The sequence below is a fragment of the Schistocerca piceifrons genome, chromosome 7, assembly GCF_021461385.2.
Source record: "Schistocerca piceifrons isolate TAMUIC-IGC-003096 chromosome 7, iqSchPice1.1, whole genome shotgun sequence".
In the NCBI taxonomy this organism is placed as follows: Eukaryota; Metazoa; Arthropoda; class Insecta; order Orthoptera; family Acrididae; genus Schistocerca; species Schistocerca piceifrons.
The window spans coordinates 303075093-303080594 of NC_060144.1; the positions used below are offsets into that span (position 1 = coordinate 303075093).

The 5502-nt window shown below is 46.0% G+C and overlaps 1 non-coding gene across 1 annotated transcript; it reads right to left on the minus strand.

Moving 5' to 3' along the window:
- Positions 1 to 2958: 2958 nt before the first annotated feature.
- Trnap-ugg lies at positions 2959 to 3033 on the minus strand. Its single transcript has one exon. It is a non-coding gene; the product is annotated as a tRNA-Pro (tRNA).
- Positions 3034 to 5502: the final 2469 nt, after the last annotated feature.

The following is a 5502-nucleotide window of genomic DNA, read 5'->3' on the forward strand; positions in this document are numbered from 1 at the left end:
AAAATTTATCATATTTTCACTCTCGCACTTACAGAACAAGTGAGAGATTACCAGACCTATCCAACTCGTCACATCTGGGATCGGAAAAGGGAGGTGTCGCACCACAGTTACCGCAATCTTTGTACGACGTAGTACGTTCAGTTTCCTTGGAGTAAATAAGGATTCTTGTTGTGGAACGTGCAGGTTGTGTTGTTTCAACGTTTTGGGAAAACCAAGAAAATGGTGAACGCTGGAGTTATTTCTTGATGAAGGCCACAACGAAGGTAATGCCCTGTTTCTAACAACTGCAGCGTTGAGGGGCCGCTGACCTCCTTCTTTCTTCTCTATAGCGCTGAATACGTCTCTTCCGACACATTATCAATGGGATAGCAAAGAATACACATTTATTTACCTTTTAGTAGCCCTTCCTTTCGGCTGATACGAACTGTAGAAAGCGTTTTTACATCTACAATTTTGTTTATATTTCTCCTGCTTTCGGAATAATAACAGCAGCTGCGTGCAGAGATTCTTCGGTTGAGAGCTAAAGCTTCGTTCCACGTATCGCCGCTTACTGTGGCTCCAATGGGCACCAGCTTTTATCGCTGTACCAGCGTTGTTCGACACCTTAAGGCTGTGGTGTGTTTAAGAAGACCGGTTATCGCGTTTTACCACACCTAACGGTCGCCACGTCTCCGAAATGGGCTCCCGCTCCCTTCGGCTGTTACATCAGAGGAGCAAAAAAGAAAACTTGGCCGACGACGGCGAACAAGACAGCTAGAAAGAGCCGGCATTGATGGTGGAGCGTGCCTGGACCGATGTCCGCGGCCAGATACGCCGATAGCCGCGCACCTGGCTTTGTTTGCAGAAAACAGCTGATAAAAATGCGCGGAACATCCGTGAGAAGCCGCCACTCGTCACATTCGTGGGAGCGGCGGTTAATCGTTTTCTGAACTGCCAGCATCTCGTGGAAATTGCCCATTATTTCCAACAATTTTGTTTTTGATTGCGTCTCACTTTTGTGGCGTTTAACGCGATCCATATCATTTTATTGTGCAATAATTATTAACCTCTGCAGTTCTAATTCAACCGTTGTTTGTAATTATTCGCCCACTTACAGTCTAACACAAAAAACCACGCATAACAAAGGAATTATTCAAATTTGGCGGAAATCGGCAGATACGACGTACAAGTAGAAAAAAACAAATGATTACAATTTCAGCACGATTGGATGATTTATTGAAGGGAAAGACCTTCACAAATTCAGCAAGTCAATAACGTGTTGGTTAACTTCTGGCACTTATACAAGCAGTTATTCGGCTTGGAATTGATTGATAGAGTTGTTGTGCCTAATTACGTCCAAATGGCGTTAAAATCCCGAGCTGACTGGAGGGCCCTGCCCTTCACGCTCCAAACGTTGTCAATTGGGGAGAGATCTGGCGACGTTGCTAGCCTAGGTAGGAGATGGCAAACAGGAAGGCAAGCCATAGAAACTCTAGCTGCATGTGGATGGGCATTATATCGCTGAAATGTAAGCACAGGATGGCTTGCCATGATGGGCAACAAAATGGGGCGTAGAAAATCGTCGACGCATCGGTGTGCAGTAAGTGTGCCGTGGATGACCAAGGATTCCCTCTATGAGAAGAAATGGCACCTCCGATCATCACTCCTGGTGAACAGACCGTATGGTGGGTGACAGTCAGGTTAGTAAGGCATCCCTGTCCAGAGAGTCTCCAAACACGTCCTCGCCTGTCACAGGGGCATCGAGTCTCATTGATTGGCGTAGAATTGTCTTCAGTGATGAGTCCTGCTTCCAACTGAGGCCCAATACCCACGACGACATGTCTGGAGACGCCCCAGGGAGCAGTGGCTACTAGCCTGACTGCCACTGTCAACCAACGCACAGCAGAACCTTTTTGGTTCTCATCCGCGGGACTCTTACAGCAGTGCGGTACATCTACGGTATTCAACGCCCCGTTTTGTTACCTTCATGGCAAACCATGCTAGGTAATGCCCTTACGCACACGGCGAAGTTTCTACTACTTGTCTTCGTGCTTGGCAAACCCTGCCTTGATGAGTAAGCTCGCCAGATCTCTGACAAGCTGAGAAAGTTTGGACCATTATGTGCAGTGCTCTAAGCCAGCTAGGTACTTTGACGATCTGACGCTTCAGCTGGACAGAATTTGGCAAGAAATCCATAAGGACATCCAACAGCTCTGTAAATCCACGCCAAGCCGAATAACTATTTGCGTAAGGGCCAGAGGTAGACAAAAGCATATTGACCTGTTCATTTTGTGAAGGTTTTTCTCTTAAATAAATTGTACAGTTTTTCTGAAATTGTAATCACTTCACATTTACCGATTTCCGTTCCATTCGTAGTTCCTTCGTGTTGCTTCTTTTATTTTATTTTTTGTCTTGGAGTGTATTTTACTGTTTGTGTACTACAATTACTGATCCCATACTGGTTTTTCCATTAGCAGGGCAACTGTTACTAGTTGCCTTAGTCTCTGTTCTTTTTAATTTGAATGTTTCCGCACTTCAGCAAGACTCGCTTCATCCGACCTTGGAATGACACTTTTACACACGTTTTACCTCTTCTGGAGTGAGACCAACGTTCTTATCCTCGTTAATGACCTCCTACTTTTTGTTTTTTGCTGCTCCCAGTCCATTTCCATATCGCAGAATACGGCCACACGTGGTTTCCCGCACTGATGCCTGTAAATATCGCTGTAGAGGCTGATCATGTCTGTGGAGAGGGAGGAACTCTAGAACACATACCTCTATACTGCGACCGTTGGTCACAGGAAAGACGGTCCGCGGAACTCACAGACTTCGAACGTGGTCAGGTGATTAGGTGTCACTTGAGTCATACGTCTGTACGCGAGATTTCCACACTCCTAAACATCCCTAGGTCCAGAACGAGATTTTCACTCTGCAGCGGAGTGTGCGCTGATATGAAACTTCCTGGCAGATTAAAACTGTGTGCCGGACCGAGGCTCGAACTCGGGACCTTTGCCTTCCACGGGCAAGTGCTCTACCAACTGAGCTACCCAAGCAGTTGGTAGAGCACTTGCCCGCGAAAGGCAAAGGTCCCGAGTTCGAGTCTCGGTCCGGGACACAGTTTTAATCTGCCAGGAAGTTTCATCCCTAGGTCCATTGTTTCCGATGTGGCAGTGAAGTGGAAACGTGAAGGGACACGTGCACCACAAAAGCGTACAGGCCGACCTCGTCTATTGATTGACAGAGACCGATGACAGTTGAAGATGGTCGTAATATGTAATACGGAGACATCTACCCAGCCCATCACACAGGAATTCCAAACTGCAACAAGACCCACTGTAAATGCTATGACAGTTTGGCGGGAGGTGAGAAAACTTGGATTTCATGGTCGAGCGGCTGCTCATAAGCTACACATCACGCCTTAAACATTGGAGGACTGAACAGTGGAAAAACTTTGCGTGGAGTGGCGATCCGGTGGCCGGGTGTGGGTCTGGCGAACAACAGGTCAACGTCATCTGCCAGCGTGTGTGTGCCAACAATAAAAATTCGGAGGCGGTGGTGTTATGGTGTGGTCGTATTTTTCATGGGGGGAACTAGCACCCCTTGTCGTTTTGCGTGGCACTATCACAGCAAAGGCCTACATTGATGTCTTAAGCACCTTCTTGCTTCCCGCTGTTGAAGAACAATCTGGGGATGGTGATTGCATCTTTCAACACGATCGAGCACCTGTTTATAATGAAAGGCCTGTGGTGGAGTGGTTACACGACAATAACATCCCTGAAATGGCATGACTACTTCCGGAATCTGATGTGGAAGTTGCTTCATCACTTGACTGCTTCGTCTTTCGACAACATCTCCTCTGAAACCAAGCACCTATACTGATATGAAGCAGCAGTAAGTAACAACAAATACAACCCTACGGTCACTGACTAAAGATGGATTTACACAAGTAAGAGAAGCAACAGCGTCGTAATTGTCCCGTGATTCCACCGGCATAGTTCGAGGTATTGTTGCAGGAAATTAAATGGCTGTGTTCACGCTCGCCCGTGGTGTGACCCTCACAGTGCAAACCGTACTCTCTTCATCACCGTGTCACTCGTGCTCTTCGGTTGCATATTAGCATATCCCTTCTTTAATAAGTTTCCTTCTGTTGTCACAAGAACTATGTGTCGTTACATCTACATCTACATGATTACTCTGCAATTCAATTTAAGTGCTTGGCAGAGGGTTCATCGAACCACAATCATACTATCTCTCTACCATTCCACTCCCGAACAGCGCGCGGGAAAAACGAGCACCTAAACCTTTCTGTTCGAGCTCTGATTTATTTTATTTTGATGATCATTCCTACCTATATAGGTGGGGCTCAACAAAATATTTTCGCATTCGGAAGAGAAAGTTGGTGAATGAAATTTCGTAAATAGATCTCGCCGCGACGAAAAACGTCTTTGCTTTAATGTCTTACAACCCAACTCGCGTATCATATCTGCCACACTCTCTCCCCTATTACGTGATAATACAAAACGAGCTGCCCTTTTTTGCACCCTTTCGATGTCCTCCGTCAATCCCACCTGGTAAGGATCCCACACCGCGCAGCAATATTCTAACAGAGTACGAACGAGTGTAGTGTCAGCTGTCTCTTTAGTGGACTTGTTGCATCTTCTAAGTGTCCTGCCAATGAAACGCAACCTTTGGCTCGCCTTCCCCACAATATTATCTATGTGGTCTTTCCAACTGAAGTTGTTCGTAATTTTAACACCCAGGTACTTAGTTGAATTGACAGCCTTGGGAATTGTACTATTTATCGAGTAATCGAATTCCAACGGATTTCTTTTGGAACTCATGTGGATCACCTCACACTTTTCGTTATTTAGCGTCAACTGCCACCTGCCACACCATACAGCAATCTTTTCTAAATCGCTTTGCAACTGATACTGGTCTTCGGATGACCTTACTAGACGGTAAATTACAGCAACATCTGCGAACAACCTAAGAGAACTGCTCAGATTGTCACCCAGGTTATTTATATAGATCAGGAACAGCAGAGGTTCCAGGACGCTTCCCTGGGGAACATCTGATATCACTTCAATTTTACTCGATGATTTGCCGTCTATTACTACGAACTGCGACCTTCCTGAGAGGAAATCACGAATCCAGTCGCACAACTGAGACGATACCCCATAGGCCCGCAGCTTGATTAGAAGTCGCTTGTGAGGAACGGTGTCAAAAGCTTTCCGGAAATCTAGAAATACGGAATCAACTTGGGATCCCCTGTCGATAGCGGCCATTACTTCGTGCGAATAAAGAGCTAGCTGCGTTGGACAAGAACGATGTTTTCCGAAACCATGCTGATTACGTATCAACAAATCGTTCCCTTCGAAGTGATTCATAATGTTTGAATACAGTATATACTGCAAACCGACGTCAATGAAATAGGTCTGTAGTTCGATGGATTACTCCTACTACCCTTCTTAAACACTGGTGCGGCCTGCGCAATTTTCCAATCTGTAGGTACAGATCTATCGG